This window comes from Macrobrachium rosenbergii, chromosome 43 (assembly GCF_040412425.1).
Source record: "Macrobrachium rosenbergii isolate ZJJX-2024 chromosome 43, ASM4041242v1, whole genome shotgun sequence".
NCBI lineage: Eukaryota > Metazoa > Arthropoda > Malacostraca > Decapoda > Palaemonidae > Macrobrachium > Macrobrachium rosenbergii.
Genome location: NC_089783.1, coordinates 41,149,125 through 41,163,524, shown reverse-complemented (window position 1 = coordinate 41,163,524; position 14,400 = coordinate 41,149,125). Strand labels below are relative to the sequence as shown.

At 34.8% G+C, this 14,400-nt stretch overlaps 1 long non-coding RNA gene across 2 annotated transcripts in view; it reads left to right on the top strand.

Moving 5' to 3' along the window:
- Positions 1–14,400, top strand: part of LOC136828808 (uncharacterized) — an 855,933-nt gene that overhangs the window by 445,013 nt on the left and 396,520 nt on the right. For both annotated transcript variants that reach the window (XR_010850235.1, XR_010850234.1), the window contains exon 10: positions 11,490–11,585. This is a non-coding gene — a long non-coding RNA (uncharacterized lncRNA). The remainder of the gene's footprint in view (positions 1–11,489; positions 11,586–14,400) is intronic.

The window sequence follows — 14,400 nt, the reverse complement described above, 5'->3', positions numbered from 1 at the left end:
CTTCTGCGGTTGGTTGCGTCCGCTCTGAAACTATTTCATCATTTGTCGATTGTTTTCTTTTTATATTGCTGTCTCTCTAAATGTATGAATTCCTGCATTTTTTTTTATTTGATCTCTAACCAATGACTCATGTATTATTTCTTTCATCTGTATTTCCGCTCTTTTGGCATATTTCCCCCAATTTATGTGTTTTTCCGATAAGAAAATAACATAATTATTTAATACACAAAACATGAGTTTTATTGCAAAATTGCGTTTCTTGGATGTGGATTTATTACTTCAAGTTTGTTGTAAAACAAATTGACTTATTTCAAAGGGTAGCGTTTGAATTTGATCATTCGTAGGAAAAAGGCATTTTTTGCCTGAAGAGTTATTTATGACGTAAAACTTGAAGTTAATAAGGAGGCTAAATTCTGCTCAGCTATAGCATACTATTTGGGCCTCAGACAGTATTATATTTATAAATTGAGAATTAGATATCCAAAGTGAAAAACCTCTTGCAATTATTATGCCTTCCTATTACATGCATTGTATTTAAAATTGCCAATGTACTGACAGTATCATAATTCTGTTCCCGCCAATTCCAGAGAGAAAGAACATAAAAAAATTCTATCAGGAGACTTTTCTCAGTATGTGTTTTAATTTGCTTAAATTAGAATTCCTAAGTATAAAGTATTCCTAGTTCTTTGCAGTAAGATTTCTCATTTTGAAAAAACGCAGACCACAAGTGGTTTGCCAGATCCGTCTTAAAGAGAATAGCAAAAGAATAAATCAGGTTTAATCTGTGATCATTAAAAGTCCTGTATTTTTAAACTAGGCTCTATACAGTATAAATGAACATTATTATGCATAAAGAAACAAAAACAGTTGTATGAAGATAATCTAGAAGCAACCAGGGTATTATATAAGAACTCTTCCTGTACTTAATGTTCTATATTATGAAATATTCAGATTCGGTAAATTTTCGTAAGAATTTTTTTCTTGAACAGTACATGTATTTTTTTTACTGTGATTTTGTATATATCAAGGTTGTCTATTCCTGGCTGGTAAAATAACTGTCATCTGCTGTTCCTTCTAATGCTGAAGTTTTAAAGACCGCTCATATCCTTGCAGCTAATACAAAGGGAAGCCATTGCTTTTTCTGAAGCTGCACCCTCTTGGAAAGTGAATGTCACTTTTCTTTATTGAAAAGTAATATGTCAAACGTTAATTTAACAATATATCAATCTCGAATTTTTATAGCTGAAGGCTAATCTGATACTTTGCAGATTAATTGAGTTTGAACGAAGTAATACTGATTGTCAATTTCTTACCATGTGTACACATTTCAAAATTTATTAAATATTTGCTAAAGTTTTATCGCCACTGCCTTTTTGTGAGAATAGGTAGAAATTGTTAGATGAATACCATTGTCAGTCCTCAGAAAATATCACAGCACTTAATTAAAACGTTTCACCTCAGATTTCTTTATTTAACGTTGATAGTTATTTTTTTTACATGACTATGATCTGTCACTGACAACAGTATCAAATATCTATCCCCAATATGCAAAGGGATATTTAGGTAGAAAACATTAAAATAATTTTGTCCTTTAAATCAGCAATTCAGAATAGCAACACAAGTATTCTATTATTTTCACAAAAAAACTCTTTCTCTCTTCGGAAGCTAATGAGTAAATTCAGTGTACATATACTAGGTAAAAATAAGAGAGAGAGCGAGAGAGAACTCTATAATGTAGACCGCAATATCTTCCTCTTGAAACAGTTCTTACGGATTTATTGCTGCAGAGAGAGAGAGAGAGAGAATAGCAGAGCACTCGAGATGTAGTCTGCAACCTCAACCATGTACTATGCTAAGATGCAGATGTCTGTGCATTCCAAAATCTAACAGTATTGGTTCTTTAAAATCATCATCCAGCTTACATCAGTCAAATGTAGCGAATCAGAAGACCCTCTTGTCAGGGTAATGTCACATTGGAGAGGTAACTGAATGCACCCAGTTACTGTCGCGGCCACAATTAAAGTAAAGAACGGGGGGGGGGGTGGAGTTTAATATCACACCTCGGTTTTGCTTCCCTTATAAATGGTGGATTGCTTTCAGTGCTTGATCATTATTCTGTTCCTCAGTTGCTCTGTAGTAATATAACTGTCGAACTGAGTGATAAAGTTGACCCATACACTGATTTATGAAATTTTTTTCATTGACGTAAAGCTGAATATTAGGTTTTTATATATATATATACATTTCATATAAGTAGTCTGAAACAAATTCCTTATCAACTACAATGCTTGCATTTAATGGAAAATAATTTAACACATGACTGTATCCCTGTGGTATTCGTTGGTAATTTGAGCACGAGAGAGAGAGAGAGAGAGAGAGAGAGAGAGAGAGAGAGAGAGAGAGAGAGAGAGAGAGAGAGAGAGAGAGAGAGAGAAAGTTATCATAATGTCCAGGCACAACATTCCGAGCATGAAGTTTCTCTGTTGATGAGAACGCTGGGTACGGCTTTTGTGTCGTATACATGGTATTACACACGAAACGTATCAAGCAATTCGGTATTTATTGACTGTACAGAGCTCAGAGGTCGACATGAGGCATCTTATGCTCCTTGAACATCTAATCAAGACTTAACTAAACCAACAGACTTCTCAACAGGTAATTCGAAAATGCCTGGGTCTACTGTATATCCCTCACATAGAGAGCCTGGGCGACTTTTTAATGGTATCTGATTACCTTACTCGAAGTAAATCTCCCTTCTTTAGATAGGCTATTCACTTTGTCTTCTCCTTCCCTTATTTTCATGGAAATGTGTCCATTACGGTGGAAACTTCTTTAAAGAGTTTTCTGGTTCCGAGGGAAAATAAGATCAACCTCTCACGTCCTTTTATTGGCCCTCTAGGATGACGAAGACTTATCTTGGCCCTCTTTGGTATCGAGAGAATATCGTTTATAATGAGGAAACCATCTGGCAAAGGAGAGCCGGCCTTCTGTTGTGGTTATTGGATATATATATATAAGGTATCTGAGCCATAGGCTTATTCTTTTTCAAAGGAATTTCTTTCTAAATCGAATTACATTCGGGCACGTTATCCTATAGAACTTTTGATTCGTAAAAAAAATCCTGCCGTGACTGTAAAATTCATTTACGGAAGTTCTTAACAATTATATCGAATCTAGAGACAAGTGTATGGAAAGCAGAGGTAATGAGGACAGAGTCTCCACAGAAGCATTAAATAACATTAGATAGAGAAAAGGTTAATGAGGTTGAGGGCTTCAAAATTGTTAATAAGAGTGAAATCGAGTATAGGTTCCCTGGAGTTGGAATTTAATAAAAGGCTAAAAGAGGGTACATCTTATGTTAATAAATGTACAAATATATATTCTAAAAATAAAGCTCTATAGAGAACTTTCGAGAAATGTACGACGGAAAAGGAGAATTTTGCAGTTTTATTTTCAAGAGATATTGACGCAGTTGCGTAATTCTGGACTTGTTTCTCCATTTTCTGACTCATACTACTATGAGCATTTTTTTGAAATAGCAATGGTAGTTTTTAGTTTTCTGTAAAAGAAAACTATTGTGCCGGCTTTGTCTGTCCGTCAACACTTTATTCTGTCCGCACTTTTTCTGTCCGCCATCAGATCTTAAAAACTACTGAGTCTAGAGGGCTGCAAATTGGTATGTTGGTCATCCACCCTCCGTTCATCAAACATACCAAATTGCAGCCCTCTAGCCTCAGTAGTTTTTATTTTATTTAAGGTTAAATTTAGTCATAATCGCGCTTCTGGGAACGACATAGGATAGGCCACTATTGGCCCGTGGTTAAAGTTGCATGGGGCACGGTTCGTACAGCATCATACCGAGACCACCGAAAGATAGATTTATTTTCGGTGGCCTTGATTATACGGTGTAGCGGCTGTACAAAAAATTCGATTGCGTCGAAGAAACTTCGGCGCATTTTTTACTTCTTTAGAAGTGTGCTGAAATAAATAATAGTATTTTGAGGCAACACCGATGGACGCCGACAAGTTACCGGAGATAACTTTCTGGTTCCTGTCGACATGATTCATTTTCCACATGCAATGAGACTGACAGGGACAGAGGCAAGGGGATTATCAGCTGTCTCCTGCCGAAGGGTCTGGCTCTTCATCCTCCCTAGAGAATAGACCAGTCAAGCGTAATTTCCCCAGATACGAAAAGATCTCCGTCTTAAGGAATATATACTAAAAAGAAAACCTTGCCTCATTTCCTGCAGGATTTCCTGCAAAAGTAGAGAGAGAGAGAGAGAGAGAGAGAGAGAGAGAGAGAGAGAGAGAGAGAGAGAGAGAGAGAAAGAAAGGACGGTGATTGATAACTTAAGGAAGAATTTGATGCTTAAAAACTGAAGGCTGTCCCACAGATGGTTAACCCAAATTTTGATGTACATTCAACAACGAAACAGTAATAAATAACTCGATAAGTAGAAGAAGTAAAAGCCAGAGCTTTCATAATAATAGCAGCTAATTTCCACTCCCTTGGCTACAGCTATTTCGTCGTCCTGAATTTCGTGGGGATTTTCTGCTTCCTGAAGCTCGAGACATTCTGTCCATCCTTCCCCATCCTTTCAAGGGTTTGGTTTGAAGATTCTTCCTCTTCCATCTTTGTGAAGGGGGTGGGGTGGAAAATATATATATATATATATATATATATATATATATATATATATATATATATATATATATATATATATGTATATGTATATATATATATATATGTGTGTGTGTGTGTGTGCGTGCGCGAGTATAGAAGTATATATATATATATATATATATATATATATATATATATATATATATATATATATATATATATATATATATATATATATATATAAGGCGGAAAAGGAACACCTGGATAAAAAACAATTCTTGACATAAAGGTGCACAAACAAAAACAAGAAACAGAATTTAAGGAGTTTATGTTTCAATTCACAATTATAGAGCTAATCCCACAGTGATAAGGCATGTGAGTTATGGTTTGTTGCGTGACACTTTTATATAGCTAGATGTTTTCGATGGGGTTACTATTTTGAGTGCAGAGATATCCATATAACATTGTTATGAAGATTAATTTTTTCCTGGAAATTTCCTATATTGGTGCTGTAATATCCATGGAAGGTGAATCAGGGTATTTTGCATAATATTGGTATATCTTGAGTTATGTATTGGATAACACAAATGTTACGCAGTACATAAAAGGCTTTTTCAAAACATATTTTCCATATTGATCCCAGACATTTGGTGTTGAAGTGACTACCCTGTTTTATGTTTGTATTAACAATATAAGTATTGCATGGATGGACTCCCCAATGTACCTTACGTCTAACTCAAATGGCATGTAAGATTATGGGAAAATTCGAAATACATGTCATGTTTTAGAACATATAATATCATGAGTTACATTCAAATAATGTAAACAAAATATTATGAGAATAATGAAGTTATACTGTTGGTAAAACATAAGTTTGTATTATGGAATATATATAGAAAGAGATGTACATTATAGGTGAAATGACGCTAGTAGATGGAAGTCTTTATAGATGGTTGTTGAATTCTAGAAAGTTCTCCATAAGGGGAGTAGTGCTGTCAGTGCACCTCGTGCGGTGCAATGAGGCATTACTTATGGTTCTTTGTAGCTTCCCTAGCTGCAACCGCTTTCACTCCTCTGACTCGACCTCCTTTCATAGGCTTTTTCTTCCTTCTTCCTTTCCACTCCCTCCTAACAAATGTTTCCACATTATTTTCAACGCTGAAAATAGGTCCCATCCCTTGGCCTTTAGCCTAAATTTGATATTCAAGTTCCAATAAGAGAAAGTTGCTTCTGAAGAGGAACTATGGTTTTACTAGATACCTTTGTATATGTTTCAGGACATCAAGTAAAAAAAAAAATGGACTGCAGTTTTCTGTCGTTGTTGTCGTGTTGTTGCTGGTCGGTGGGATTAGTTCGGGATTGTAAACGGATATTGTATAATATGATGAATGACACTTCAGAAACTGCAATTATTTCATTCAACCACGTAATCGGGAAGCTTGCATTTCTGATATGTGAGGAAAACCTTGCTGTTGAAGAAAGTATTTTTTATGTTTTTACATTTCTATGTTGTTTAATCGTTAGAACTGACAAGTATCCTTCATTAATTAAAGATTTTTTGACAAGTAAGATTTATGATACATTCTAATATTCAGAAAGAAATATTAAGAATAATCCATTCTCAATATATCGATGTTGAGTTGAAGAGTTAAAACAGGTATAGCTAACGAAAATGTTTTAGATCGCAATTCATCCTCACCTTCGTAATATTCAATGTGAAAAGCAAAAATCAAACGAAATTTAATCATGGAGCAATAAAATGAGCAATAAAATGAGTTGAGAGTCAACTCAGTTTCCTCCTGCAATTTGTTTACCACTTTCATTAAAGTCTTGTTACCTCCTCGGCTGATTTGACCAAAGCAGAATACAGAACTCGCCGAATTTTCGTTCCAAATTGAAATGTCCAACATTTGTCAGTATTGCAAAAGCAATCTTTTCGGGTCACTGCATTAGAGGCAATTTCTCTCTGGATGATCTATCAGACGAAATGAGTCCTAATCATAGCTTGGGGAATGGTCGCTTCAAATTAAACCATCCCAGGCAGGGCAACGTCATAATTTGAGGCCAGTACTACTAATCTTTGTGGATATATTTTTTTTATATCTAAGTTTAAATTATACCGCACCTGATATGAACCAAAGAAATCATTCAGTACTGAAACCCCACTTCAGTCTCGCGGACTAGGAAGTACTTACGGAGAAATGTTTCCCTTGTGCTTTAGAAAGTAACGAAATATACGTTATCCTTTTTTCATGAAACGGAAATGTAGCTAAGAGGATAAGTACAAACGCGTATCTTTAAATGTGTTAGCTGATAAAAAGGGAGTTGTTCTTCGAAGCCTCTTGGATTAGAACGCAACACAGATGAAAAAGCAGCAAAAAAGAAATTATGGAGTGGATAGATAAATTGGGACAGTTGCCATGCAAAGAACCCCTCTAAATTCATATATTTTATTGTTTCTCGAATTGCTATGGTCGACATTATAAGACTGGTATTTTTGCTATATTATTTGGAGTAATATCACTTGGAATTTGGTTGAAGAATGTTAATCTACAGATAGTTTGAAGATTAGGCGAAGTGCTAGATCACCGCAATACTCTCTATTACCATCGCATTTCCCACTGTCTTCTTTGATGTTTGATCCGTTTTATTCTATTAAGCTGAGCATTTTTGAGCTCTTGATTTTTAATAGAATGGAAATTCTCTCTCTCTCTCTCTCTCTCTCTCTCTCTCTCTCTCTCTCTCTCTCTCTCTCTCATACTATACTAGAATGTCCCGCCTTGAAGCACTCTCTCTACCACGCGCTCATGTGACACTGGCATGAACTGAACCACGATGTCTGAGACACCAAGTTTCCTTCAACTCGTTGTATTCAAATGTGGATCGAATCTCGACAATAAATTTCAGGGTTGCTCTAAGAGTAAGAGTTCCCGCTAGCCTGAGTAATCTACAGGAACAGTGTGCTCTGGGCATACCGCGCACGCTTACTTTTACAGGAGAAACGTCCTTCATCATCACTAAGACTATACAGTAGGCAATTATTGAAAGGTGTAGTCAGAAGAAATCCAGACAACTTTCTCGTATAGTTAAAAGCACGAGCAGAAAAAAATATATTGGTTTCGAGATGTTCATTGAAAAAGGGGAGAAAACAATAAAGGAAAGAATAAAACACTGTGCATAAATCCTACAAGAAAAAGGAAAGGGAGAATGTATTGGGCCATTAGTAATAATATGGGTAAAGAGGGTTGACAGAAAGCCGAAAATGGGTTTGCTCAGAGATGGAAGTTTATTTAACAGAATCTTCTCCCAATAAAACTGAATGCCCTAGAGAACAAAACACAAGTGACAAAAGACTCTCCTAAGTCTTTTGGGAAAATGGTTAGCCTTTGAGTGAGAAGAAAAATTGGTCTATAGAGGGTCTTCCTTTGTGGAGTTCCTCATGGTAATCCGTGATTAGGAAGTTGAGTTTAATGTGTTAGAAAAAGTTAGATTCAAGTAAATTTTAAACACTTCATTGAAAGTTGAAAGCACCAGGCCAAAAGTTCTGAGAATTAGAACTGACATCTTTCCTTTCTGGCAGCATGAACCAGATAGAGAAACGTAAGTACAGGATTAATAATGCAGCAATAACTGACTAACATAAATTATATTTGCTTTTAAATCCTGCATCTTCGAGCTATTGTCGTGACAATCCATATCTAACAGCTTCCACAATATGAAATCGTTTTCTCATTATCTTTCCCACAAGGCGTCCTCTTAAATATTAACACTAATAGTTCGCAGCATGCCAATAGCTAAAGACACTTATATAAAGTTTATCTTTACTACGAACTTATCAATGTTCAAAAATACCTTTCATGTACGTATACAATTTATCGTAGTTTTTGTTGGAAGAGGTAGGATTACATAAAGAATAAAAGAAGCATACTTTTAATAACTATGAATAAATGTAAGAATTAGCCTTAAGTCTTGGATTTCAATCTTCTTTTATTGACTACTCTGTTATTGATTAAAAAATATTTTCCCCTTTGGACTTATCTCTTACCTTACCTCTGACGAAAACTTTAAGCTTGGGTGTCTCTCCCTGTGATCATTAATCCCAATATCCTTGCTTGACTGACAGGCTAGTTCATCAATCTCTATCAACGTCACGGGAACATTCAGCTGCGTTCTTTTTCTTTTTTTTATAGCGTATAAAATGCCGGGGTGTCCAGCAATTAAGGCTGGCATTGTGGGAAGGACTGATCTATTAAAGAAATTTACTTAAGTACACCTTAACCAGAAAGATGGTTTCTGTTAAATTTTGCAGTTTTAACAATGACTTACGCTATAAATGATAAATTAGACTAGGAATGGTAAAATCGAGCCAAACTGCTGGAAAATAGGGAACATCTTGGAACACCATTATTCACTATTATAATAGCAGAAAAAAACACAAATCAGGAAAATTTACAGAACGACCATCAACATGTCAAACAAGCTTTAAAGTTCGGACGAATAAGGAGGATTCTCTTCAGTTATCTTCCCACCATTATCCACTTCATTGAATGAAACTTGGCTCCTATCATACTCAACTGTTTAATTAATTGGATGCTAGAATACAATTTCAGATATATTTGCTAATAAATAAGAAAAGTTGTTGATGTATAAACTCTAATGAAGGCCCAGGTGTAAACAGCTTGAAATGCTTGATATGAACATGAGTCCGGCACTGATGATTATCAGACAACCTTCGTATTAATTTAGGTTCCCTTGCTCTCCGTTTATGCACTACGCTTGAGAATTCGCTTCACTGGGTGATCTAAAAGCTTCGTTTAAGGTTTCAAAGCAGCAGTCTGCATGTGTTACTGCCGTGTTGATGATGTGTTTGTCTTCCAATGTTATGTTTTAATGCAATGAGAATCTTGGTTATGTAAACATATATACATACAAACATATATGTCTCACACATATATATATATATATATATATATATATATATATATATATATATATATATATACAGTATATATATATATATATTTATATATATATATATATATATATATATATGTATGTATGTATGTATGTATATATGTACATACATACATATACATATATGTATGTATATGCATATATACATATATATAAACATATATGTGTATATTATAATATATATATATATATATATATATATATATATATATATATATATATATATATATATATATATATATATATTATGTTCAAAGTCTAGGGGAGAATAAACTTACCACAAGGAGAATGCTGATCTGACTAGTTACCTGGACTAACAGAACATAACAAGAGAAAAATAAGCTGAAGGCCTTACTGGAAAGGGGTTTTGGAGATAAGCTCTTGGGTTAACTAAAAGAACATAATTTACAATGAAACAGTCAGAAGATAGGGAGAGTTAAGACAGGTAAAGGGGTCCTCAGATGGAAAAGGAAAACGTTTAGAAAAAGAAAAAGAACTACATGACTGTTAAACCTCAGATTCCTGGCGCTTTACCTTATTCTGGAGAGATAAGTCTTTGTAGATGTACCAGTATTGTGGGGGGCAGGGGGGAGACTGGCATTGGAAGGGGTACTGGACTGGATAGTCAGCCATGTGGGTCAAGCTTAGAGGGAGCGGAGGTCAGGGGCAGTGACTCTGTTATCGCCAATCTTCTGTGTGTGTCTCCCCCGAGTGTGGGTCATGCAGGATTAAACTTTCTGTTCTCCAAGTATGCGCATTTTCTGTCGTGGGACAAATGGGTTTTTTGGTGTGCCACCCTGACCTCACAGGTAGCTCTTTGACCACGTGGCAGGCGCAGTGATCTCATGGCTGGCCTGGGTGCCAAGTGATTCATTCGGCTTTCACTTTTATGTTTTCCCTGATTGCTGTCGCTCAGTGCCCCCCACAGCACTGTTTCAGGGTTACCTTTAAGTAGTGCCTGCGGCCTTAAGTAGTGCCTGCGGCCATCGGACGTGCGGGGCATTGTCTCCAAGGGCGGCTTAGTGACTGGAAAAGGGCTTAACGCATTCACAAGTTCGGGGAATGGAATAAAAGGCTGCCGAGGGAATAGTAACAAGAGCTTTAGAGAAGAACCAATTCCCCCATGACCGATTGTTAGTGTCAGCATCGAGATAAATGACTTTACTGTAGGTTCTTTAAAGGCAAATTGACTTGGGAATGGTATCCCGTTGCAATATATATATATATATATATATATATATATATATATATATATATATATATATATATATATATATATATATATATATATATTAGAATATGTATGTATATCATATATTACATATATATATATATATATATATATATATATATATATATATACTATATATTTCTCCATGTTATATATGTTTTAATCTATATATTATATATAGAAACAAGTGCTCTATGTTAATTCAGAAACAAGGCATAAATAATTACGTTATAGATAAATATTTCTTCTCCATATTCTTGAGAACAGATTTCATCGTAAAATATGCATAAGTAGGTATTTCTTTCATTATTCACATTAGTTCATTATGAAACCGTCTACTTAATAAAATATGCAGCTTGAAGCATTAGAAATGTATAAGTACGGATTAAATATGAGGTTAATTATTTACTGAGGCAGCTTAGATAAGTCATGAAAATTAATGTTTACTGATAAGGTAAACACCCTGTTTAAACAAAATTATTAAGCCAACTATAAGTAGGGAGGGTTCTCAAATATTTTCATTAAGACATTATGTAACTTTTAACATATATCACTGATTTAAATTCACATATTTATGTTTGTATGCATGAATATCCTAGGAGAATATCTTCTATGCTGACAAAAGTAGTTAAAAAAAAGTATTTTTGTTCCTTACAGCAAGTCTTCACAGTAGGTCGTATTCTGGAAGTCTATTGTGATGCGGTCCTAGAGATACGTTGGAATGGTCAATCAAGCAGCAGTACACATGTACAGGTAAGCGATGGCCCTTATGTTGAATTTTTATTAGCTAAGTGTTGATCTGGAATGATGACAGGATAGCTGTAAAGCGCATAAGACAGTGATTTGTACACCAATTGAAAGCCTTTGCTGCAGATGAGACCACTTTCTAAAATGACATGGGACTGGTGTCTTGAATAATGTAGACTTACCTACCATCCTCAGGATGTTTATGCCGAAGGTCGGTATCATTAGTAATTCTGAAGTCACTCATATTTGCTTTATCACTTCATAAATGCTCAGACTTGACGATTTTAACCAGCATTTGATGGAGGGAGGTAAAGAGATAGTAAAGCACCAGTTTCACTTTATCACTTAGGTCTGACCATTTGGATCAAAGTGTCCATTTGGGATAGAAAAGGCACCTTTTTTCGAGCCTGTGTTACAAAACATTTAATTAGGTATAAACCGCACTCAGATTCGAATTGTTATTGGAATATTTGAAAGCTTGGTATAAGGTTTTACAAATGATTCACAAATTACTCTTCATTTATTCTAGATGGTATATAGGAATGTTCGGATGTATTATTTCTTTACCGTACACCATGAATTTTTTTTCTCAACTGACTTGAATATCCAGTATAAAAAAAGAACTTTTTCTCTGTAAGTCTTGAAGACGGGGAGATTCCATTATGTCCCACAAAATAAATAAACAGCTGTAAAGTGTTTTTTGCGTGAGAGAAAAGACAACGAAATAGTATTAAGAAGGAACCCTAATGCAAAAGGGAAATATCTGATTTCGCTTTGGCCACAAAACGGAAAAGTTTTGCATAAATGATCTCGCTATTATAAGAAAACTCAGCTCCTTCGCGTATTTATTCACGATTCTCTTTGTTTTGTGGTCTTTCCATCAAACATAAAATGAACGTAAAGTCGTCAGCATCGTTTATTGCAAAAGTTATATGAATTCCAGTAATATTTTCCTGTGGTTTTCTGCTTCTCTCTCTCTCTCTCTCTCTCTCTCTCTCTCTCTCTCTCTCTCTCTCTCTCTCTCTCTCTCTTCTCATATTTTTTTTGGATGAATATCATTAAAAAGCCGGGTAAATAAATCCTAATTAGCAAATATAAGCTGTGAATGTAGTAGAAGTTAAAATTACACATAAAAACAACGCAAACTTTTCTTTCATTTGCATTATTGCAATCATTATTATTAAAAGTAAATCAAGGTAAGCTTGGCATTTTATTGCGGAATGTCTTTTCTCACTATATTAAAAAGATGTTCAGTAATTACGCAGCCCTTCTTTCATTTTATTTAGTGTAATTATTATAAAAAGCAAATAAAGGTCAACAGTTTATTTGAAAACGACTGTTTTCTCACTAAGTACTCATAACATGGTTGTATCACTGCATAATTTTATTTGATATTGTTTTGTATTACACATGTAGTACAGTATTTAGAAAATGAGAGTGAGTTATGATAACAGTGGTTGAGAGCCTCTATGCAGGACACTACTGGTTCTGCTACCTGAAATACACCCTGAGAAGATTAGAAAAACCTATTCAGAAGAGATGAAGACGATAGCTTTAAACATTTTCGAAATGGAAAATATGTTTCAGATGGAAGCTAGAATTTACTAGACTACATAGGGCAAGAGTGGTAGGACTCAAATGTTTAAACTTCACGGCAGGAGCAAGGACGGTCGTTCAGTGGTAAGGCTTTAAAATTGTCGTGGATGAAAGATAACGCGAATTGAGGCTGGGAAACGGTGAACGTGTACATAGACTAATTTATTAGTATAGCTAAGCTTTGTAGGCTATAGATGGGGAAACTCCATCCCTACCAACGCTCCTAGTTTACGGGGGTAAATGGAAATAGAATCAAATACAAATATGAAAGATTTTCTCTCGTTATTTGAAAACATTCGAGCATCGGGAAATCAACAGCAAATCGTAAATTAAAAAGTAATTACAAAGACCTGTCATTTTGTGAGCCGCTGTCTTGTATTTGGCTTTATTAAAGTACAAAAAGATATAAATTATAAGGAATGCTATGTAAAGATTGTAAGTATAAGGTTTTTCCTTTTATTAATTTGAACCTACGAATGCCTCATCAGTTACGAGCTCTGTGCCACATACCATGTCCGTAGTCACAAATTATGTTGAAACTGGAATTTAAAATAAAAATTTTGCCTTTATTCTTGAGAGACTGCAAAAATACTTAGACATGATTGATTTTGTTTTATTTGTCAAAACAAAACATGTTTCATGCTTTGCAACAGAACGTGTGTGTATAAGTAAAGTTATTCTAACTAGAATAGAAAATATTAATTAGAGCAAAAATAGATTACTTCAGATACATACCTGGTTAACATTGGTTAACGTTCTGTGTAATATAATATACGAAAATTCCGGAATAAGTTGAATGTTTGTCACTTCTGAATTGCTTGGGTACGTTTATTTCATTTACTTCATATCATTTAAGTGGCGTTCCAAAATCATATTCGTAACAATATCCCACATTCGGGTAGCAGAGGACAATCAGTGAGACGATATTCCCAATACAAAAAATATGCAATTTTCCAATACAAATAAAGCGTAATGCACACTCATGCACAGCACAATCCAATCCTTCAATTCAGTAAGGGAAACACAATCTTAAACAATAAAATAGGAGACGAAGGGGAATGAACAAAACATAAATGATTGTAGTGAATTCACGTAAAGAAGAAATATTATGCACATTATTCAAAAATCTGAGGAAGAAAGAACCCGGAAACTTCGATCGTTTGGCATCAAAAGGACGTCCAAAACCTCAAAGAGAGAGAAAACAATCCTGAAAGTGACAGTAGTG